Below are 25,554 nucleotides of genomic sequence, written 5' to 3'. Positions count from 1 at the left end.
CACCATGCAATATATATGTAGGGAGTGATTTAGGAATACAGAATAAAAAGCCAAGTAGGACAGCATGCTATCTCCAGTTTTTGAAGGATGCAGAACTTCTTTCACCTCTTTTTTAAAAAACCTATGCAAATTATTGTACCTTAACACACCTTAACACATTTGAAAATGAGCAAATGCTGGCAGGAAGCCTTGGCACCAACTCACTTTAAGAAGTAGCAGGCTGCAGACCTCTCGCTCTGCCTCTGTCTCTCCTATCCAGGCAGTCTGAAACTTCACACATGTTAGGAAAACTCCCAACTACTTGGAAAAAACCACATCAAGTATGAACTACCTGCTCTCACCTCTCCTGGAATTTCTGGTTTTACATTCTTATTCTTGAATTTATTCATGGTCACAACCAGGTGAAACAGATTCATGAGTGCCTCCCTTATAGAGTACAAAGGATAAAAACCAAAATTCTGGCAGAACAGTTGTTTTCATGTGGATGATTTCTACTGCAGGCTGCATTCATGACAAAATACATTGTTTATAAAACATCTGCTTCTCTCAGTTTCTCCTTAGCAAGGCTGGGGGACACGGCTAGATGCTGACTGAAGTAATTTCAGCAACCAGCAACAAAATTTAACACAAATTAATCTTCATTATAAATGGCAAAGAATCCTCTCTGCTCCAGGAGACCCAGAGAGTGCTTGAAGTGAGAAGCGGCATGCTTGTAAACTTACAAAAGCATGACAAAGCAGCTGGCTGGTTGTGAGAGCAGTCTCTGTTAATGGAACATCTTGACTCCTTCCTTTCTGACCCTGCATAAAGGCAGCAAGGTCTGGAGCATTAAGAGGGAGAGAGCAAAGAACAGGGTCTGCTCCTGCTCACCAGAAGGCACAATCAGAGTCCTATGAACAGCCAATAAGACAGGTTACTGTCACTCATTAACGTGTTAGGAGATGTATATGATGTTTTTCGTAGAGAATGGATTAGGGACCATCTGTTGATCCATTTCACCCTGGAAAGCGTAGGTGAGCATTTCTGATGGTGTAAATCTGGACAGTGGCTCAGCCCACATGACTGCCTTTCTCCCCATGGAGACACAGTTTATCTGGGGTGTGTGACACTCCCTTCCATCCTGTGCAAGTCATTTTTCATTCCTATCAGCCATCCCTTGGCTGCCTGAAGTGAAAAAAGCTGTGGAAGAAAGTGCAATGCTCAGTCCCAAGGACTAAAACTGGCAATGTTGGACCTGAGGGGTGAGCTTTAAGTGTGCACAGAAGCCTAGGGAAGAATAACCTCAGCCAAGATGTTACTTCCTGCCTTCTGCAGACAAAGAACCAACACTAGCAAAGCACATTTTGAGAAGAGCTAACAACTCATTGCTCTCTTTCAAAACAGACTTGAACGAGAAAGTGCTTCTTTTCTGCTAATGCCTTTCTCCTAGACCTTCTCTTCCCCTCTGTTAGCCAGCTGTTCATGTCTACCCCTTCACTGCTATTTCAGTGATGCTCTAGTTTTAAGCAGTGTGTGCAGGAGAGTTAATTCAGACTCCAGGACCTCAGGCAGCTTGCTAGTCATGCTAATTAGCTGTCTAAGCAATGAGTATATTAGCTTTACAGCAGCACTGACAGATTTTACTTATATCAGAAACAATAATGCTGTCCCATGAAGCTGTAGGGTGTATATGGTAAGAAATCGGTGTAGAAATGAGCAACAGAAGACAATTACCCCATTAGAAAGATTCCAAGTTAATGGTGATCAGGTCAAATTGAGGTTTTATTACATATGGATTCTGACCACGATATTCTTTACCAACTGAACTAGGAAGAACAATTTGAAATTCAAGTGAACACAAACTCAGATCTGATTTCAAGGAGAATTTCCATCTGGAAAAATTGTGAAGAACTACTAACAAGTAATGGAGTATCAAGGACTAATAAGATTGCAAGGTGGAAAATGTGTGCATGACAATGGTGAAATTTCCAAACAGCTGAGGATTAAATCTAATAGGATTTGAAGTTGCAGATAAAAAGCCTTAAGTTTCAAGCCAAGTGAAACTGTATTTGAGTAGAATCCTGTCCATCACTGCCTTATTCACCTAATCAAGCTAACTGCCAAATCTACATGTTTACAACACCTTATTGATTCAAAGTTGTGTTATTCACTTCTCTGCCCCAGGGATTTTCAATCACTTGTGCAATGCCGTCCCACATATTTTCTATTTAATTTCTGTTGTCAGATGTCAACCTTTAAGATTTTTTTTTCCCCTGAATGTTCAGTAGCGTCCCAGTTACACATCACCAGGGAAATTTCAAAAATTTTCCAGAGAGGTGTCTTAATTGACTTAAAAACATAAGGGTCTTATAATGTAACATTTTTCTCCTGGCATTAGATTCTTCCTATAAACTTCATCAGCCTTATTTTTCATATAGAGTAACCAGCAGACCGATCAAAAGCACAGTGGCCCTAATCAGATATTAGACCTCCATCCTCTCTCACCAGTTTCAGCCTCTTACCTTAAATCTGCAGGGAAAAGGCAATTAACCTGAAATCAACAGAAAACTGTTCTTTGGCTTGACTGTTCCTGCATAGCCTTCACTGCATAGCCTGTCATAACTGTTGGGAACTATTCCAGAGTATGACATATCATGGATACAGTTAGTTAGGCAACTCTTCTTTAGTATGAAATAGGCTTTAAAGAATACATTGAAATGAGTATTAAACCAAGGAAACTATAAATGTTGATAACCAAATATTTGGCATATACAACCTTTTCCAACTACATGAGTGCTCTGAAGACCAAACAAAATTGTGTACCATGCACACATGCTTCCAAATAAAAAATACTCATCTGCATTTCTTCAATTAAAAAGAACCATTGGTACTCAATAGCAGGCATTAAAATATTGAGTTGTATACACCCAGCTATATGAAGAGAGTTGCACTGATATGGAGACCCCTTTGCAAATCTGCTTCATGAGGTCTGCTTTATCAAGATGATGAGCTGACATGGAAGTCATATGTGCGTGAAAAAAGCCGTTCACATTTTGTGATAATTAGCCTTTAACAAGGAAATTACAGGGAACTTTGAAATTAAATAACTCTAAATCTAAAGGAACCCCTCCCAGACTGTTTTTGCTAAATCTTCTGAGTCTGATTTAGCCTCAAAATCCCCTTGCTTCAGTACATAGTCTATTTTACTTGAACTGTTGTGCTGCATTTGGCTGGGACAGAATTAACTTTCTTCCCAGTCACTAGTATGGAGCTGTATTTTGTACTTGTGCTGAACCCAGGGTTGATAACTCAGAGATGTTTTTGTTATTGCTCAGCAGGGCTTACACAATCCAAGGCCTTTTCTGCTGTTTGTACGTCCATGCTGCTGAGAAAGTTGGGAGTGCATGGGAGGTTGGGAGGAGACACAGCTGGGACAGGTGACCCCAACTGACCAAAGGGATTTCCAGACCATCTGACATCATGCTCAGTACATAAAGCTGGGGGGAAAACAGAGGAAGGAGGACAGTATTTAGAGTGATGGTGTTTGCCTGTGCAAGTAACTGTTATGCATAATGGGGCTCTCCTCTCCTGGAGATGGCTGAACACATGCCTGCCATGGGAAACAGTGAAATAATTCCGTGTTTTGTTTTGCTTTGCTTGTGTGTGCGGCTTTTGCTCTCTTTACTGAACGGTTTTGACCTCAACCCATGAGTTTTCCAGCTCTTACCCTTCTAATTCACTCCTCAACCCCCACTGGTGTGGGGATGAGTGAGAGACTGCCTGGTGCCTGATTGCTGGCTGAGGTTAAACCACGACACACGCAAATTAGGTAACTCAAATACACCAAGGTGAGAAAACAGCACAGATAAAAAAGGCTAACTTTTGGTTGTTTCTACTCGCATATGTTCATATTTTTGCAAGATACAAGTGATGTCCTACAACTTCTACACTAGAACCAACACCTTGACCTTATGTGCCACACTTCTTTAAATGTCTCTTCAACAGATCAGAGCATCTGGTAGAAAACAGACATGCTTTACGAAAGCCTAAGAACCAAGTACCAGGTAGTGTTAAGACATCTGCTATCCATGTGCCTCTAGAGAGGCATTTGCTATCCATGTGCCTCATGTGAAAGCTTGCCTTACCACAGCTCCACTTACACTAGGAAAAAACCGTGAACTCCCATTTTGCTTTGATTATCACCACATTTGGTGACAGAGCCACAGTCCAGGCTAACAAAATGAAGGACTTTGGATCTCACTCTCCCTGCTTATGTCATCCTTCAGTCTTTCACGGGAAGCTAAAAATAATTGAGGGGGCAGGTGACTACTGTCCCATGAGTCAGTGCAGATGTGGCACACCACATTCTCCCCACCCATGTCAATTCAGGCTGCATGAGTAAAGCTAGCAATTAAGAGTACAAAACAATTATTCTTCCTGACATCATCCCAGTCCCAGACCATAGGAGCTTCCTTTCACCCTGCCTCTGCCTCACTGTTTTCCTCCAATCATTTCCCAGGCTTCATCTTGCGACAGATGTGGGGTAGAATAATGCAAGTCCAGAACCACCAAAAAGGCTATATGTTTAAAACTACGACTATCTGTTCCACCAGGAGCCAAGGCATACCTAATTCTACCAGTGTAATAGTCTGACTAAGCAATAACCATATGCTTGATTGTCCCGCGCTGCAATAGGAAAAAAAAAAAAGCTGCAAATCTTTGAAGGCTTTTTTTATCTTCTGGGACTGGCTGGTCCTGCAGGCAGGGGTACAGCTGACTTTTAAAAGCATAGCCACAAAAGTAAGAGTTAACCTAGGAGGCTGCAGTTAAGGATCTACCCCACATTTTACATCTTTCTGCTCTTCATGCATGGAGGAGGAGGTGACTTGTTACCTAGAGCTAAACCAAGACCTGTAGAAACTTCAGCCTGTCAGTCACAACCATTGAAAAGGATTAAGTTTGAATTTTACTGGAACTAGTATACAGAAACAAGGTAATTTTGTTCTTTGCAAGTACTTGTGAGCTCTGTGGAGTTTATCAGTAGCAATGCTGTCTACTGAGCAATGAGCTCTATTTGCCGTCTCTATTCTCTATTTTGTCTACTTGAGATTTTGGGACAGAAACTGTATCTTATAACAGGTTTATACAATTACTTAAATCCTATTTTCAATCTTAATTAGAGATGTAGCAAAGAACTATTAACAATATTCAGAGCAGCATTAATCTACCCCTCCTCTTTCACTTGAATGGTAACAGCAACTAGACCATCAGGGAAATAAATTCAAGACTATTTGAGTTTTGAGAGAAATGTCAGAACAAGGATCTGCACTGCTGCAATAGCTTGTGCCTATAGGAGAGCCCAAGGAATCAGGAAAAGGTGGATGGTGAGCCTACTTACAGTCTGATAAAGTAAAATACATGCACAGAACATCATAGAACTCACATCCTGATGCTGAGCAAGTGTTTCAATAAAAGTGACTTCAACGCAAACTAAAAGAGGGTAATGTCAAACCCTAGTTTAGGCATCTTGCCTGATAAATACAAAAATAAAATATATCCACCCCACTACCACCCTTAAAAAGCATTTTCCCATTCCCTCAACGGCAGTCAGGCAGGATCAGTAATTATCAAACTGTTTCATAGAGAGTGCCATAAAAGAGATTTCATTCTCACTGAACTGTAAAGTTAACCCAGGGAATCTCAGAAAGGGATGTGTTTTCTGAAAATTAACTGAACCGACTATGCTTTAAACTAAAAACAAATAGGGAATTAATTTTTCAATTCTGCATGAAACCGAAACCTTTAGAGTGACAGTTGTATCTTTAAAAGTTTTCACTAAGATCACACAATAATATCCTGAGGAAAACTAAAGCAACTTTTTTCCCTCTCAACAATATCAGTTCACAGCTGAACAACAGAAGGGTGGAGGAGGAAATTCCTTTATTCTCACCTTCCAAAAAAAAGTTCCTTTTCAGCAAGCTTAGTACAATGAGTTTGTCATCAATTGTTTGCAGGAAACATCTCACATTTTTTCCTTCTATGCAATGAGTTTAATCACAGAAGGTTGACTTAATTTTATAAAGAAAACAAGGCAAAGGAAAGGCAAAATCTATGGTCACATAAGATCAGAAATCCCACCACTCTCAGTATAAGAACCCACACAATGCTCACAGAAGATCCAAACAATGTATAAACACAAGAACAGAGCACCACAAGGAAGAATAACAGCATGCAGACACCATTCCCACTTTATGCTGAGACTAACCAGAGTTTGTAAATACCCTTTTAATTTTATTTGTTTAAAGGTCTTGTGAATAAACTACTTAGTATGCAGCAACAATACGGCAACTGGCAAGAACAAGAATTCAAGAGCAAAAATTAAACTTTTACTTTTAGTAATTTCTTTAACAGGTTTTCTAGTTTTTCGCTATTGAAAACTATTTATGATGCAGCTTTTCCTGATGGAATACAAGCCAATTGCTGCTCTTCCATGTAAAGCTCTGCTCTTTCTTTGAAAGAATCAACACTAATGCAATAACACACAGCTGTCTGAGAAGGTTATATTCCAGAAGGAAACAGAAAGGCATGGATGTGCTTTTGGCTGTTTAAATCAACCCCAGTATAAGCTTGTGTCAGATGGCACCCTGGGGCTTTACTCCCCAAAACCAGGGCACTGCTCCTAGTCTATCCTTTGGAAAGGGGAAGCAGCACTCTGGGAAGAGACCAGCAGTAAGATGTAGCCTTCAAGGTGTCCTCCAGGCTTCCTGTTCTGGAGGAGGGTTATGCATGCCAAGTGTACCTATCTGATACTGAAAATGCAGATACAGGAGAGTACTGGCAAAGTGAAAAGGCTTGCCTGGTAACTGCATTCCAGGAAGGCCTTTGTACATGCAGGCAATATCTTAGGAACAAATATATAATTCAGTCAAGCTGCCCAAGGTACAATGTGAACAGTGAATCAGACTGAAGGACTCTCAGTTGACAAGGATCAAATCTTTTACTCCGTCACACCACCAGATCTGTGTTAACTCTCCAGCAGCTCAAGCAGTTACAGACTCCCTGATGCACAGCTGGCAGGAGAACTTGGTTCAGAGAACAAAGTTCTTCTGTGTGCTCCCACCACTACTGTCATACACCACACTGCTTTTTTTAAACACACAGCTCTGTGTGAGAAAGAAACTGACAGTATCATTGAACACTCAGACCTCTTCCCTGAAGAAAATGACTCAACCTTCCTCTCAACCTCACACAAATCAAACAGTGACTAGAGCTGGGAAAAAGTTTGGATATGTAAGCTTTAGGCTCTTGACACCCAGTGCCAACAAACACTTAGAAAAAACCCTCCTGTAACACCAAAAGAAGAGAAGCAAACAAGAAACAGGCTAAAGGTGGAGGGAGGACCTGGGCTTTGCAGAAGAAAAGCTCAGAAATTCAGAAGTGAGACAGACGTCGCAAATGCAATGCAGACTGGAAAATAAAAGAGTTGTCCCCTCCCACTGAAGAAGGGTCTGAGCCAACACCATTGCCCTGGCCAAGCTGACTTGCATGGTCAGATCCCTGAGCAAAGCTGCCTGCTCCAGGGCAATGATGTTACCCACCACCTCCTTCCCATCACAGATCTCAAGAGAACCAGGATCCTGCCCTGTCACTCTGAGGACAGCTATTTTTTGCTGTTATCCTTTTAACAGCCAAACCAAAGAGACTCTGGCAATACTGTCACAGACTGCAGAAAACAATCAGAGAGACTAATAACATATTTCTCTGTTATTTGTGTTTTGTGATTTGCTAGCACAGAGGAAAATCATAGGGTCTCTCCTGCCAATCCATGTCCATTCGCATTAACTGAAAGCTTGGGCCTTGGGTTTGAAGGATTTGGGTTTGGAGGAGGAGTAGCTTATTTCAGAGCTTTTCAGAGAAGGTTATAAGCCTCAGCGTCTGAACAAGAACAACAAAAGACCCAGAGAAGCCATTATTTCAGACTTGTCAGGTCTTTACAATACATTCTGAATCTAAATATTTTTGTTAGTTCTTAACTCTGCAGCCCAGAAAACATTTTAAAACATTAAAGATTAAAAAAAATTACAGTTAACAAGCCCAAATTTGTTACTCCTGAAGCTGCTGTACAATTATGTAAAAGAGGATTTTATTGATTCTAGTCTCTTGTGATATTTTTTCTATTATCTATGGTAAGCTACATATCAAGCCCACATAATCAAAGTAAATTCAAATTAACTAGAAAATTTCAAATATTGTTCAATAGCATGAATTAACTGATGTCCAACGACAGAATATACATACAAAATCTGTTTCACCAAACCAATGCAAACTATATCACCCAGCATCTCGTCCCAAATGTGAAATGCAACAGAGCAGCAGAGGCCTGTTTCCATACTGCCCAGCTTCTTAAAATGCCTGAGGTCCTGCCTGACTAGGAAGAACCTGAGAAATTTTGTGATCATGACCCTCTACAGTGGAGGTCTATTGTTGCTGGAGCCCACTGCTGTGTTCTTGAGGAATGAAACCATCAAGTCACTATAAAATCTTGGCATCATGCCTAGCAAAGTGAAGTTCTCCTGCTGTGAAACTGGGTCCCCTTTTCTTCTTTAAAAAAGTCAGGCACACTATTTTAAACTCACGCTTGCCACAATAAAAACTGGAAGTCCTTCAGCATCTCCTTTTTTCATTTATTCCCTTTTGACTCCAAAGGAAATTATTCATTAAATCCAGCAGCTAGAAAGATAATTTAAATGGTATGATGCATTTCCCAATGCAGTTGCACTCTGACAGATGACTAATGCCAATGGGATATTGGACAAAGCACCCATGTACATATGTGTCTTTTAACTACAGTCAGTTCCCTTCCACAAAATACCCCTGTGTCCTGCTCCTACGGTTCTACTAAACTTCCAAGTCCTCTCCACTTAAGAATGCACAGCCATTTACCACAGCCACTTACCACAGCTGGTAAGTACCTGCAGAGGTAACTTGGCATTTTGGTGTTCAGATGTTTAATGTTGACTGTCCCAGTCTGGACCAGCAGTTGCCTCTGTGCCCGAAGACACAAACCCTCAAAAAGGTGGTGTGAGCAGTGAACCCTGGCCTGATGTTTCACATTTTCTGCAGAAGTGTCAGCAGCTGCTATGAGTGGAACACTGAAGAACCAATTCTTCAATGAAAGAAGACGAAACTGAGTGGGGCTCAAACTGAGCCCAGCCCTATTGCCCTTCAGAGGTCATGCACTGCAGCATGAGTGCTGTCCCTGTGTCAGGGGCTGGCAGAGGAAAAGATGGCATAGGTTTCACTGGAAGAAGCACTTTAGTCTTTAATTATCTCAGATCCACTGCATCTGCAGATGAAAACTTCTGGCCAATGCAACTTTGTCACAGCTTTAAATGCCATCTTACTCCCAATTTACTGAATACTGGCATAAGTAACCTCCTCTCACTTTCTTTCACACTGACCACCACTTATAATAGAAACTGAGCTGCTGATGTGACAAAACTTATGTATTCTTTTTTTCTTTTTTGCCTCTGGGTTTCTTACCACTATCTAACATGACTTCTTACCAGTATCCAACATGACGACAGACACAATTACACGTTACCATCTGCACCTGCAGGATTCCAGATTTATCTTCCTTTTTGCAGAAACCCATCCCAAAGACATGGGAAGGGGGATGCTTAGAAATACCATGTACGTGCTCCTCTGCTCCCAAGGACCTACACCCCAGGCAGCTGGTGATCAGCTGGTAATATCCCATTGCAAAAGTCCCTTTTTTTGACAGTTCACTCTGCCAAGAACTTAGGGAGTTGGCTTGATTTCTCTTCAGAAAGCTTGGATAAAACAGAGTCTTGGAGCATGCAAAAGAACAGTCCTATCATCCTTTTCTTCCAGAAAGAAAACAAATTTCCAGCATGACACAGTTTAGTACAAATCCTACCCAGCTCTCCACAGCAAAGTCATATCCCTCATTCAGGCCAGCAAGATATAGCAAGACGACTTGCCAGAGTCAACAAGAACAGTAGGCAAGGCGTGCCCAACAGCTGAACTTCTGAGTTTTCCCCACATCCCACCAGAACCAGAGAAGAATAAAGCAATTTTGCTGTTGAACTGTTGCTGCCATACAGATGAAACCCCTGAATAATGGAGAAGCCTGGGGAATGAATGACAGGCAGAATAGCCTAAAAACATTTTATTCAGAATAGAAGTTCATTTGAAAATGACATCTGACAAAAAGACAAGAGCAAAGAATTTCCCCACAAGAAACATTAATTCTACTGTAGTCTCTTCAGCACACTTCATCATGAAAGCTAGTTTGTTTCAGTCACCAAATATTTGGAATCCAACTTTACTGCTGACCACCAGCACCCAGCCTCAAGAAATAAACAAAGAGTCAGTGGAATTAACTGCCACTCAGAGCTAAATTCTGGAGAGTCCTGCTTATGTGCTGATCTTATCACAAACTGGCTTCAGGACTGTCTAAATATGCCAGCAGCTGTCAGCTTTCCAGTGACAACTCCAAATGTGATTTTTTTCCCCTAAGGGTGATCCTCCCAGAAATTTCAAAATTACCTGAGCTATCTCTGAGTTAATTAGATGGAAAAAGATTTTTCAAAAAGTTTAAAGGCTCAAAATACATCCCAAAATGCCAAAAATGTCAACTAATTAAAAGATATTTTTAATTTGAAGCAAGAAGTGTTCGCTAGAAGTCTGTCAATACACACTCTGAGCTGCTGTGCCATACCACTTGTGTTCTCATTAACCAAGTTGCTAAGTGCATTTTATACATCAAAATGAGCATAAGCCTGGGCCTTACAAATGCATTACTTTTAGAAAGCCAAACAGGCAACAGGACAGAGGTCTTCTGAGTGCCCATCAAAAATGCTGTTAAAAGGTCTCATTTTCAGAAAGTGAATGGGCACTTCTTCAGTCTATGTTGGTTCCTCTATTAAAGTACATTTCAAATTTAAAGAACTCCCCAAAAACTGTGGCTGCTGCTCTCCTTAGAGCTGCTGGTCACCAGAGATTCAGAGGGAACTCATAGGGATTTGAGAATCAGAGAGGAAGAACAAGCTTTCATTGGCAGTAATGTAAGAGGAAGGTAATATGTCTCTGTTTGACATTTTTAAATTAAACAAAACCATGAATTGAAACAGAAGAGTGTTAGTGAAAGTACACATTATAACGTAGTGATGGAAGCATTGTGGAGACTGGGAACATCAAATGGATGCAGGCTCAGGCACTTATCAAATCAAAGAACAGCATCTAGAGCCAGAACAGGTTGTTTTGTGCTACTCTTTATATCTAACTAAATAATCAAAATGGTTGGTTTGATTACGCCAGTTTCCAGTGATACACTGACCAGTGTATTCAGTATATCTACTGCCTTCATGACAGAAAAATACAAAATTGTCATAAATAGTCTTACTGCTGTTGTTCTAAGGGCCTTTTCCAAACTAAATGAATATATGACTCTATTAAAATCCTGAAAATACGCAATGAAATGGAAAAGTCAGACCATAACTTTGGCTCAATTTCTCTTTCCAATGATCGCAATCAGCAGCAGGAGCAAGGAACAGCGAAGAACTGGATCAGTCTCTGCTCTGCTGAGCTCAGACAAGCCCTGCCAGAAGGATGTTGCTGGTGTGTCCCTGTCTCAGCCACACGTTGTGTGAAACAACATGGTGTTGAGGCCTGAATGTGTTTGAACTCCCATGGCTATATTTCCTGCTAATGCACCTGGTCCTCCAGATCTTCTTGATATTTTGGCCACAGTCATCCTCTCCTGTGCCAGTAAAACATGTCTTGAAAACATAGGGACAGTTGGAACATCAAACCATGGCACAAACTACAGCCGCTTGTTCACCTTGCATAAACTTCATTTTAAAATCAGGTTAAAAGATTCTCTGGGTTTATTGATAGTAGTTCCCACACCAGCATGTGGGTTCTCAAGAGCACTGCCAGCAAAAACCTCTTCTTGCGCTCACTCTTGGGGCAGCATAGCAGCTAATAGGGAACTCTAAAATTGGAAATAAATGACCTATTTCTGAAGAAAGCTGATAGAATAATATTTAAAGGTCTGAGATTGGCTTCACACTCTCTTCCTTACAACACTACAGGAGTATTGTGATACACTCCTAATAGAACAGAATCAGAGAGACAAAAGATCTGTACAAACCAACTCACCAACTTTAACAAAAATAACCTTTACTGCTTTACTTGTGCAAGCTTTATTAATATATGTACATCTATTTAATTAGTTTGCCAGTAGAGTTTGGTGCAGGATGCTAATACAGGTGTACATTTCACCTGATTCCTTTTTCTGGTCTGTTATCTTCCTGAAACCTGCCCTAGAAGAGCAATTAGGAAAAAAAAAAAAAAAAAAGGGAAGGGAACTTCTAAAAAGTGAAGTTTTTTCAAAGCTGGGTGGATCTTGTTTGTATATCAGCAGTCCTGTTAAGGAATTCTTCTCAACTGGCACTACTAAACTTGCTCCACATTTAATGAGATACAGAAATAGGGCACTCCAAGCATGTATACAGATGGAGCTGTATTTTTCCCGGGAGTGCTGGGGGAAAAACGGCTGTTATTAAGCTCAACTCAAACAACGCTGGTTATTAAGCTCAACTCAAACAACCACTGTCCCAGACAACGAGGCATAACATGTCCACTTGAATTCTTGGGTTTAATGATTAAAAAATAACATCCCTGTTCTCAAGTATCGGTCCCTGAGAAGAACTGTTAGGAAGGAAGCTGAATACGTCCTCAGGTGCATTTGCACCCAGGCCAGTCAACAGCCACAAGGACTTAGTAACTCAGGGATTGAAGCAGTGGTGTTTGTGGGTTTGGTGGTGTTTATTTAGCTCTTGGTTGGTTTTGTTTGCTTGTTTGTTTTGGGGGGTGTGTGTCTCTGTGTGTGTTTAAGTGAATATAATCCTAATGTGCCACCAGTCTAAAGGTATTTGAAAATTACTAGGACAGGAGATTTTTTTTTTTTTGCACTATTTTGTTGAAGTGGTCAACTTTAGTGGCTAGAAAGGGACTAAATGAGATGCATAAATGTCACCCTTCCCTGCCAGTCCTATATCCACTAAACACTTAAAATTTTTCCTGGTTCATGCATGGATTATACTAACAGATGTTGCATAAAGCAACACAAAAACATGTACAATAAAGCTGGTAAAACACAGGGAACCCTTCCCTCCTGAGGTACATAAGGTGATGTGAATTTAGTAATTTATACACACAATTTTCTGCTCCTTCCCCCTTTTAAATACAGAAATACAGGAGAACAGGAAAATTATGATGCCCAGAGCCCCAAAAGAAATCACTGCAACCCCAAGATTCTGGAGAAAAAAATCCAAAGCTTTGGAAGCATTCTTTCCCCCTGGATCATGATTCATCTCTTTAGTCAATTAGATAAAGACAGAAGAGAATTCCAAAATGAGGAGGATACACTTTCATGATTCAGTAGCATATATCAAAGTTTTCCCTAGAGCTTGTGCATGTCTTTTAAAGCAATATTCCTACCCTTTCTAATAGATGTAGACATGTTTTGGAGGAAATCTGATTTATTTTAAATACTATATTGTTTTCTCTGTTATTAAAGGGATTAAATAAATAATTCTCTGCCAGTATAACACCTAGGGAAAACTCTTACTTTCATGCAACACTGCATGTAAGTCTCACACTGAACAATGCAACACTTGAGTCTTGTTACAATACAGTATTTTAATAACATTTCTGAGGAATTATCCTGAGGATACAGTTCTCTTTTTTCCTGGAAATCCAGAATCTTACTGTCATCAAATAAACAAAAAGTGAACTTTGAACTCTCATTAATTATAAACTTAAATAAAACAATCTATTTTTAAACTTAAGGATGGCATGATTTACAGTTATAATGGATTAATGAAGGTTATTCACCACCAAAAATAAGATCAACAATTTGTGCTGATAACCCAGAATTTTAATATGAAAAAAAAATGTATCCTCTTTTTTGTTAATTCTGTAATAATACCAGGAAAGTCAAGCACTGTGAATGTTATTACTTGGGAAACAAGCCTGCAGTAGCAGCTGAAATTACAGTTTCAACTTAAGTGTGTTTCAGTGAAAATTATGGAAAAGGCCTGAAGACTGTGCAATCTAGAGAAGAGGAAACAAGAATTCTGTTTTACAGGTGAAAGTCTTCAGCACTGGTGATTCCCACTTGTTTTTTGGGATGGAGTGAGATACATATGTGATCTCCTGAAGTTATTGTGTGCAACATGCACTTTTTAAAGCTTTGTACACATTTCAGTACTGAATAACCATGACTCTTAACTGATGACAGACAATACTGGAACGGCCTTGAGATCCCATCTGAATCTAGATTCCTGCAGTCAGCTACAATGACTATGATGACACGTTACCATAAGGTATTTAAAAACCCCCAAAATTCCCAATCTGACTCTGTAAAAATCTTTTCCATTTGGCATAATATGGGATAGTTAATATTACCAACTACAACTGGACATCTGTCCTTGTCAGATGGCTGAGATGGAGGCTATCCCTAACTGACTTGCCCCAAGAGGATTTCTGCAAAGTTTGCTTCTTCACTGGAGACCAGCCAGCAGAATCATTCTCCAGGTCCATCCCCATCAAGCCGTACTGTGAAATGCATTCTTAGCAGCAGAAGAATCCCAGATAGGAGAGTCCACAGATTATGGCTTTGCTAATTTACCAGAGCAATGCATGCCAAAGTCTTACAGTTAGTTCAGCAGATAAGGCTTAAAATTTTGGAAATGCAGAAGAAAAAGAGCACCACTTTGATATATGGCTCAAAAAAACCAACATAAATTATAGATATAACTGCATCTGCTGGCATTCATTCAGTCCTCCTGCTATATTTCAAAATTAAGCCTAATTTTATAGAACTGCACTCTAGTGGTCTAGGTCAGCAATCAATTAAAGAACATGCCTCTACAGGGCCAATGCAATATTTAGGTAAGCCAGCATCATCATCAATTAACAGGCCAACTTTTTTTTTCCACCATAATATGAATGCCAAGTCTATCCACATCAACTTCAATCGACTTGGTCCTAGTGGATGGGAGTATTGGAAAAGACTTTTCCTCAATGAATTATCTGTCCAGAATTTCCTAAGGAACCTTCATTAAGTTTTGGCATTGAACCAAATACAAAAAAAAAAAAAAAGCTGCCTGAAAATGGGAAACAGGCAATGAAAATTGTATCAAAATTACACTGAATTCAGGTTGAACTCTAGCCATCCAAGAAACAGGGTGCACACGAGAACAAAGATCTGCCCCTCCAGCACAGCCTGCTTGAAGAGACAGCTGCCACAGCTTTTCATTTTTTAAAGGGGGGTAGGAGGAAGAAAGAGAGACCATTTTGGCAGCTTGAACAACCCTCTTTATCCCACAACCATAAATGTACTGCCCATCAGTTGAAGTCAGAACTGCCTGAGAATCAGTACAGCAGCACATCAACGAGAGAAAAATCACACTGTGAATAGTAACAATAGGGACAGTTCTAGATTTTGCTTTATGTAGCTCTTCTTGTCTTGCTATAAATGGAGTATCAATAGCAGTTGCTAAATCAGCAGGTGTTTCCAGTAGCAAAAGTGAATTTTGCAGTTTAGACAAGACAAACCAGGCATGAATCAAATTATCTTATGATCAAAGTATACATAAAACTGCTCAGGATTCTGCTGGCTGTATCTTTCACTCTGTAAGTCATACGATCCTGCGTTCTTAACTTAGCCAAAACTCTGGCTGAAGTCAATAGGAGTTTGGAGTAATTTAAAAGAACTGCACACATCCCTTCGTTCAGAAGCTGCACATCCACAGTGAAGGGAAATAACCATCAGTGGCCACAAGACCTATTTTTTACTGGCACTATTACAAAGTATCTATTAATATGGCTTAATTTACTTAAGAGCTCACCTGGGACTTGTACTCTTTGGACAGCTAGGAAAACTAATACAAAAACAAGGTATTGGTTCTCAAAAGCCAATATCTGTATGTAACATTTTAAATTTCTAAACACTTACTTTGGCAGAGGCTATGGCAGAGCAGCAAATGGACTGGCATTCAAACATAAAATGAAGATAATCGATAAAATGCACTTAATACTGAGTGGTCAGAAATGCTTGCAATGAATATACTTAAATGAACACAATTTCAGCTGTAACTTCTGCTGTGTGCAGAGTTATAAAAACTGTGATCTAAAGACATGAAAAAACTTGCATTTCTTAGGAAAAAAAAAGTCACACACTATACCAGTTACTGATATATATACACACAACTTCTTTGGGTTGCTGAGGCTGCTGAGATCAGAAAACGTAATTGTGAAATTGAAATAAATCCCTGCCAGATAGGCAAAACCTCTGCAAAACACTTACACAGCATGAATACAAATTGACATACCAGAGCTATGAGACAATGCTAGAATCAGAGAATATCATTACAACGTTGAACTGTTAATCACCACTCATAATAAAACAACAAGTTTATTTCATTGGTAAAATCACAACTGGGGGAACATGCTCTATCTCTTCTAAGAGCAGGGTGGTACTCGCACCTAATGTACATCTTCTGGGACCTGACAGGCAATTCATCTTAAGATAAAAACCTAACTTCAATGTGATGACTGCTCTTTAAGACTAATGATTAATGTCATCAGGAACTCAAACACTGGTACACTCACAATAGCTGCCGGCCTGCTCACCTCAGTAATAATTTCAATAACTTTTTTAAAAGAGACACCAGTGTTTCGGAAGTTTACACTGCAGTGGTCCTCAGCAGAGGCCAAACAAAAAAGAAAAAAAAATATTTAAAACTCATGAACTCGCTTTGCTGTTACAGAGGAATCTAAAAATAGAAATACTTGGACCAAAGATACAGGGGATTTTCTGTTCAAAAAGGGGAGTCCAGGAAAATTTGAGATCGCCATGAAAAACACATGCTGATTAAAAAATAATTACGTCACAGGTTTCTCAGGATCTTGCTGAACCCCCTCCACACGCCCCCTCCGTGCCCACAGCCCGCCCGTCTCCAGGCAGAGCGGCCGCCCCGGGCGGGCAGCGGAGACCCGCGGCGGGGGCAGAGCCGCCCCCAGCCTGCGGACATCGTGGGGATGCGCGCACGGACCCGGCTTTCTGTACGCGGCCCCCTGCTCCGGCCGGCAGCTCCCGGCGGTCCGCGCCTCCCCCCGCCCGGCCGTGCACGCCGGGGGATCCCGCGGGGCTGGCGGCCACACGGCGCAGGGCTGCCGATGGCAAGGGTAGAAATGTCCCCCTTCGGCATCCCCTCTCTCCTCCTGGCCTCTTCCCTCCCCCTCCGCGCATCTGCATTCTCCTTTCCTCTTCTCCTCTCTCCCTCCCCGCGATTCCATCTTCCCTCCTGGCTTTTCCCCTGCCCCTCCTCGCAACTCCACCGACACCCCCCTACCTCCCCCCCCCGCCCTGCCTACCCCCCTTCCCCTCTCCCGCCCGCAGCCCACCGAGGGCCAGCTCGCCGGAGCCGCAGCCACCGCCGCCTCCCTTCCCTCCGCGCCGGGAGCCGCGCTCACACACTCACATTCACACACACTCTCTCTCTCACACATACACACACACACACACACACACACACACACACAGAGGCAGGCAGACGGACAGACAGGCAGGCAGCAGACAGACGCCGCGCGGACACGCGCATCCTGGCGCTCGGAGGTACCTTATCCAAATCGCTCCCGCTCCTCCGGCTCGCAGCGTGCGCTGCCAGCTCCGCGCGCAGCCCCGGCACGTCGGGTCCCCCTTTCCTCCTCCTCTTCCTCCTCCTCTTCCTCCTCCCCACTTCCCTCCTCGCCCGCCCCCTTCGCCGACGCCGAAAGAGGGGGGCAAAGCCGCCGCCCGCCTCGTCCCGCTCCGCCCCGCCCCGCCTCGTCCCGTCGCGCCCGTCCCGTCCCGTCCCGCGGGGCGAAGCGCTCCGTGCGGAGGCTCCGCGGCCGCCCCCGCGGTCCCCGCCCTGCCGCGCTCGGGTTACCCTCCGCCTGCGAGCCTCTCCTGTTACGATGCCCGCGGCGGGCGGGAGAGGAGGGAGCCGGGACCGGGGGGGCCGAGCCCCGTCGAGAAGAAAGGAACGCGGCCCCGCGGCTCGCCTCCGGGGAGTGCACGGGGCGGGAGCTTCACTCCGCCGCCAGCTCCGGGGGTTTCCAAGCCGCGGATTTCGGGCTGTTTTGTTTTAGTTTGGTTTTGGTTTGATTTTCTTTATTGGTGTGGTTTGGCTTCTTCTTTTTTTTTTTTTTTTTTTTTTTTTTTTTAATAGATAGTACTGCTGTCCCGGACTTCTTCAGTGTTGCCTGGAACCCAAATATGCTTGCAAAGATTCCCATTGATCTGCTCTTCTTCCTGTGAAGAGGCTCTGCCTTTTATTTTTTTAATTTTTTTTTTTTTTTTTCTGTACAAGCTTAATTATCCCCTCAGCTCCTGTGCTGGAGATGAGAAACAACTAACCCTTTCTTTATGCTCGGGATGGGAACAATTAACCCTCTCTTAGACTTGCTCATGGGTTTGTAGATCTCCACAGTTATTTCTGTACATCATTACATTTCCTGGCTGAAGAGCTGTAGGTTGCTCTCATGGGGACCTTTGTCCACAGACGGTTCTGTACCTTTTAACGTCATTGATGAACTCCTGAGCACGACCCTTATCTAACAGATCTAAATTTGAGTTTAAGAAATACACAGGATTTAAGATGTGTATGAAACCACGGATTCATACAGTGGCACAGTGATGTTTTTCCTTGACAATACTTCATGAGGATCTTTTGAGCTGCAACACTGACTCTTGCAGAACTCTTACACCCTCCAGCACCTCCCTTCATTGTGAGAACTGGTGATTTATTCCTGTACTTTGAATTTTATCTCCTAAGCAATTAGTGAGCTATACCAGGGCTTTCCCTCTTGTTGTTTTCTCTGCTTAGTCTCCTTAAAAGCCTTTGTCAAGAACCTTTTAGACGCCCAGTCTGATATGGAAATTAGATCACCCTTATCCACGTTTTTGTTGACCTTTTCAGAGACCTCCAAAAGGTTTGTTTAAGGCAGGACTTTACAGCAGCAATGTTGACTCTTCTCAGATAGATTGCAGTAAGTGTCCTTTAGTTCTAACCCAATTAGCATCTCTGTATTTGGACAGTACAGGCTTGAGGTTTGCAAACCTCTAGCTCTTCAGTCTGTATTGAAGTTCAGTGTCACATTTTCCACCAGGTTACATGCTGCTGGAGATAATTCAGCTGCTGCATTCTCTGTTGAGAACTCAAGGACACGCATACTTACAGAGGCATGGTTGCTACCTAACACTGTGTGATAATGAAATTGGTTTGTAATAAAAGTTAATGGAATAAGGAAACTGATCCATACACATATAAGTGCAGGCATGTAAGCTGTGATACTAACGTAAATAAGAAGCTATCCCAATAATCAACTACACGTGGACACAACCCTCTTTGCAAATGTATGTGTCTAAAAACATGCAAGAGTATGGTACAGAGAAAACCCCAGCAAGGTCTTTGACCAGGGAACTGTCTGCCATTCTCCCTACTAGCAGCCATCTGTTTTCTCTTTCTCAGACTTTGCTGTAAATTCTCTGGACAAAGGATGGGCTTTTTAATGAACATTTTTTACTTGCCACTAGCATGGGGCACAGGAAGGAGGAAGAGAGATCAGCTCGGAACAAGGGTGTTTCAGCTGCACCATCTAGGAATGTCCCCAGGAATGTCTGCAATGCAGTTATCTGCCCAAAGACAGCACTCCTAGCCTCTGTCCTCCTAGGATAAGGTGCTAGAATCACAGAACATCCTCATTCAGCCTATTTACAGAGAGCAAGCAGGGAGCAAAGCAAAGCTGCACCTGTGCATGGACATGCATTGCTGATCCTGCCCACCAACCTGCCCTGCAGGCATAAGAGTCTGTACTCCCACAGATAGGCATGCCATCCAAATGGCAATATGGGGATGTGGAGGAAAGAGGAAAAGGAGCATGTTTCACAGGTCTGTTTTTTGATGTTTCACAGGTCTGACCACCCTTTATTTGGTTTTTAGGAACTTCAGCTGCTAGAAACAGAATAAGGCAATTATCGGAAGGGAGGAAGGGAAACAAATAAGTGATTTTTGCTTGTGGAAACCTTCAGAATTGTGCAGAAAGGTCCCCTCCAGGCCTCAGAATCAAAATTAAAATAAGCACTGTCAAGTACCATGCTTTCTAAAAGCCCCATGTTTTGGAGACTGGCAGTAGTGCAGTTTGGAGAAAACTCCGTGGAAACCAGAGTTTATAATGTTACATTGTCTAATGGGGAATTTTAGAGATCCTCTTCCTCTATCTTATTGTTCCAACAATTACCTTCTGCCCCTTTCCTGCTATCTGGACTCATACAAGATTGGACTGATGCATGTGACTGCAGCACAGATTTTCTTCCATTAGGTAAAGCAGTATCACAAATGAGACTGATGCAGTTTGTTCATGCTCTATAATTTTTTTACAGCACTACAGAGAGCTGCAGGTATGGGGAAGGAGCAATTAATCTTTGCCAGAGTGCAGTCTTCCCTTATTTTTATTGTAATGTTAGAATACCTTTACCTAAATAACGAATTGCAAGATCAGTTGGTATTGTCCTAAAAATTCTGAAAGGAAGATTATAAAGATAGCATTAACCAAATATTTGTCAAGAAAGATAGTTATTTTTAACACTCACATGACAGTTCCTCACTTGTCATTCTATTTCAGGCCTGTTTTATGTGCTTGTGAACTAAAAAGGTGTTATACCCAGTATCACCTCATTCCTCCTCCAATGACTGACCAATTACATCCCAAGACTGTGCTGAACGTGTTGGAAAAATTGACAAAACCAGATCCTGAGATTAATGGGGAGTCTTGGAGAACATCAAGGAACTGCGACTGTGTATCTGAACTTCTGCTTGCAGGGGACTGCAAAACTGAAGATGTTTTTCTATATCTGCAGCCTGTGGACATGAGGACTAGTACCACTGAAGTCAGTGGCAACAGCAGATGCTCAGCATCTCTGACAACCGGACCACGTGCTTATGTGAGACCTTGTTATTATACAAAAAGGCTCTTATTCCTGCTCTTTTTATCTCTGCCATATAAACTGACCTAGTTTGCAATCTGCCTCTGTACAGATGTGTGCTCTTCCATGGACAGAGAGAGGATGGAACCATTGCCAACAAAGAGCGCCTGGAGTTAGAAAGGGGAAGAGACATAGGGCAGCTCAGGATGGGGAGATAAAGAGAAGGAAATTAAAGACAAAGATGTTTGGAGGAGAGGAGAGAGAAATAGGGAGCGAAAAGAGTGAAGCTGTATTAGTATCTGCTGCTTCTCCTTTATTCAGGAGACAGAGGAGTTATTCTGCTTTTGAACCTTGTCAGTATAGGGGAGCTGGTTTCAGTGAGGCAGATTTTTTTACTGTTATGCAGTGAACCTTCAAATGGAGAATAATTCGAAGAGGATACCTCTTCCTATTATAAATTTTTTTCAGGCTGCTCTTTGCAGCCCAGCACAGTATTCATGCTCTCTATGAACTCTAAAAAGGGCTGAGAGCAATGCAGAACAAAGAAAGAAGGAAAATACTCTGGTAATGATGCTGAATATGCCAGGCACTTTTATAACATTTATTAAATGAAATGCAGTCCTGAAAGGTGATGCTTGATATGGTAGCCTCCACACTGAATTCTATTGAATATGAAAAATGAGTTTTGCTTGGGATGCAGATTTTTAAGTGTCTTAGACTGGCTGTCAGAAATTTTGTGATTTGATTAATTTTCCTTTTCTTGTGGTTCTGGTTATTTCTCTGACTGAAGAAAAACATGGGGATGAGCTGGATGAGGGAATTCACCAGCTTGTAATGATGTGTGTGAGATGAAAATGGTACTTCAGTGTATTCTCTGTGCATTTATAAAGCTAATGAATGCAGAGATCCACCAGTCAGTTAGCAGAAGAGCCGTAGGAAATTTAAGGGTCACATTCATAAATGCTTTATATTCAGTGCAGGGATTAAATGTGAATTACAGAGGCAGGGAGCTGCTGGTAGAGAATTGACTGGAGATCCCTGTTCTATTCCTGTCATTGCTGTTGACTTGTGATGTGACTGAAGGCAAGTCACTTTCCCTTATTTGTCTGTATGAGTTGATGAGTTTTAGGATAGGGGTGCCAGTTAGTGGGAGCTGGCAAAAGGTAATAGGACCTCAGCTTGGTTAGAGAGTTCAAATTGAAAAAGTTCATACATAGAATGAACTTAAAAGTTCCTTTCTGAAGTTATTCACCTGGCTAACAGGCTCATTTACACACATCTATTATGTGGTGGAATAGCTTGGCAAGATCTTTATCAGCCACTCACTACATGAGTAATCTCATTGGTTTAAATGCGACTCCTTGAGTGAGTAATGTTTTAGTATTGGCTCCATAAACTGTCTGAGTCACCATCAGCGTACAAACTACGTGTGTAACCCTGCAACCACTTACCACACAGTATAGTGTGCTTTACTGCGAGCACCTATGTCACAGGAGTAATACCCAGCACTAACTGTTTCTGTCATCTACACCCACCTAAAAAAGTTATTCTGCTTTGCAATTGAAAAAACAGCCAAGTTTCACTGGGATCGTTTTCTCTTCGATGCACGGGAATTGTTAGTTTTCCTTTACAAGAAATCCAAATAAGCATTCAGTACCTGTAGTATTCTAAGGAAAAAAATCTATTTTATTGCAGCTTTCAGGAATGCCACTGCATAACCAACTGATGGATCTTCCCTCCTTGCCGAAAATGCAGTCATTGCAAATCTGGAGCTGTAAAGTTTCACTTAAAGTTCTTTACAGTCTTGCTTCAGCTAGTGTTTCTGCTTTGATTCCTCCTGCCTTATCTTTGCCTCGTTGTACCCTTGTCCACAATAGCCCCTGGTTTTTTCCCCTATTGTGACTTCCCCTTTGTGACTCTTTTCAGACTGCTCCTTTTCCTAAAGGTAGAAAAAAATTTCCATTCAGTAGTATCCCTCTTTTATTCTACAAACCCCTCTTTCAACTCAGCCTCATCAATAACATCAATACAAGGCAGTCCTCAAAGATGTTTTGCCATGTCCAGCTTGCCTGGTTGAGCCAGATCATCCTCAGGCTAGTAAGTAAATCTCGGTATGTTTTTCGAATTGCTGTTTCCATAGGAAGAGCCATATCAATACAGCAGTACTTGTTACCACATCATTACATATTCCACACTTATATCAAGTGGCTGGCATGATAAACATGGACTACAGTACTGCAACAATTATGTACAGTTGCATATTGTTCCTGTGATAGAGTGGGCATAGCAAAAAAGATTTAAAGAGCAGTCATTATTTTAGAAATAGGGAACCTCTGTAACTCTTCTATACAATACTTGAATAGCATATTCTCACAAAAAGCATTTGTTTGTGAACTAAAGAGCTTGATCCAAAGCCCAATGGAGACTCTTCCAATGCATTCAATAAGCTTTGGATTAAGTCCTTCCTGAGGAACAGATGCAGCCTTTTATTCACTACCAGTGGAACAATAAAAACAACAAGACAAAGAATAAAGTTGTCTGCAGAGAATAAAGCAGTGTTGTCCTGCAGCAGCTTAAATACATTAGGCTCTATAGTTAAAAGAAAGTACTGTAGAGCTGGTCAAATTGTTTGTGTAGGCAATTCAAAAAATGTACAGTCCAGAAATGTTTAAGTATCTACACATAAACACCCTTACATAGTGTATTTCACTGATAATTCAACTTTGTAGTATTTGCAAAAACTGAGTTATAAATATAGCTACAAATTCCAGTAGTTCAAGCAAAGATAACACAGAAATAATTTGGATCACAACTATGATGGAAGGAGCTGGAAGTTTTTTTTATGCCATAGCTCTTAGAGGGATCCCAAGTGTTTATGGAGATCTGGACTTGAGACAGGCTTTCCTTGAGTAAGTTTATCTCATTCAACATAGTGATTTCTTATCTGGCCCATGATGTTATCAAAATGCAGGCAATAATGGGTGCTGATGTGCAGAGACCTCTCCTGCCCCTGCAGGAAAAACTGTGGCCAGAGTTACCCCAGGAAAAAGAGGCTGATAAGGGACATAAGCAGCTGTGGGAGATACAGGAGAGCGGACTGAAGTAAGAGTGACAGCAAACAAGAGGAACAATTAGCAGAAATTGAGCTTTAGCAGAAACTAAGAGGGGTGGGAACCAGGGACTTGCAGCAGAGTGAAAATATGGAGAGAATGTAATCAGAGGCTTTCAACAGGCCTGTGTAGGTCTTGTGAAGAAATCTAGCGAGAGAGAAAGACTGAAAAGTATGTTAGGGAAAGAGTGAAAAGTATGTTTTTGAAACACCTGCATAGATTTACGTAGAAAGTAGAAATTGGAAAAGAAGCCTGATTAGAATAGATTGCAGTCCTAGCAAAAAAGACCTTCAAATGAATATGTGGAGAGAGACAAGGTGGATTTTGAAAGAACTGTCAGTGGAATTTGAGGGACTGTTAGTGTCTGGGACAAGAAAATGTGATGAGCAGAAAAGGACATTACACAAAACTTTAACCAGGAAAGGAAAAAGAGAATCAAAAGCTGATGACCAATACTACACTAAGCAACTTCTACAATTATTAAAAACAATAACATTTAAACTGTACCTGCTTATATTGGAATGTTTCTAGCCTTTTCAGCTCACAAGTAGCAGCCTCAAAAACAGGTCAGTTTTCTTCAATTCTGTACGTCTAATTGCTAGCACAGTAGTTACTTCTGTTCCAAACATGAACCAAAGGGAGAAAGCCATATGTTGTCATGACATCTTTTCCTGGAGATTATCACAGATGTGCTCGGGCAATAATGAAGAAGAGAAATCCTTTTGTCTTTGCTTTTACTCCTACATGGGGAATTGTCAGCCTCCAGTGACTGAAATCCCTACTACACAGAACATCAGGAACCTCGTACTCCTAACATTTTCACCTTTATCTTGCTGCAGGCTTAGTGAATGGTCCTGCAAATTCTCGACCTTTCCATCTTCTGAGTTTTGCACATTGAAGTGCTAATCTTCAGCAGTTAAGCTGCCTTCTCAATACATTTTACCAGGCCCTCGCAAGAGAAAAGCTGGATGCTTATTCCTTCTAGTGCTAATGCAATGGTGTTAAATGCCTCCAACTGGAATGTGTCCTCTGCTGCGGAGCGGGTGGCAACACTAGAAATGACTGAGAAAACCAAGACTACCGAAAGGTTCTCAGAAAATCAGAGACAAGTGGAGAATATTTCAAAGAAGCGGATAATAGTTCAAAGAAGAAATTTTTGTCTCATAACTAAGAATATGTTTTTTACCTCAAATAAAAGTATCATAGCTTCCTAAAGATGCGTCCTTTTATTGAATTAGAAAGGAAACAGACCCACTGACCAAACCTATGGTCAGCTGAAGGACTGGCTGTCCCTGCAGTAAGCTAAGGCCTTCGCTTCACTGTGTTTTCTGATCATCAGAAGTGCAATCAGGCAAAATGAAGCTATAATAAGATGATATGAGAACCTGATAATAGCCTGAT

The 25,554-nt window shown here is 41.6% G+C and overlaps 1 protein-coding gene across 2 annotated transcripts in view; it reads right to left on the bottom strand.

Moving 5' to 3' along the window:
• The window catches only part of LOC311165716 (PALM2-AKAP2 fusion protein-like), a 95,751-nt gene extending 77,551 nt beyond the window's left edge, over positions 1-18,200 (bottom strand). For both annotated transcript variants that reach the window (XM_084225969.1, XM_084225970.1), the window contains exon 1: positions 17,697-18,200. The gene's annotated coding sequence lies outside the window, so the exon portion shown is untranslated. The remainder of the gene's footprint in view (positions 1-17,696) is intronic.
• Between the last annotated feature and the right edge of the window lie 7,354 nt (positions 18,201-25,554).

The sequence above is a fragment of the Fringilla coelebs genome (assembly GCF_963513975.1).
Source record: "Fringilla coelebs genome assembly, chromosome: Z".
Taxonomy (NCBI): domain Eukaryota; kingdom Metazoa; phylum Chordata; class Aves; order Passeriformes; family Fringillidae; genus Fringilla; species Fringilla coelebs.
Note: the sequence above shows the minus strand (reverse complement) of the source record. Positions and strands in the feature narration are given on the sequence as shown.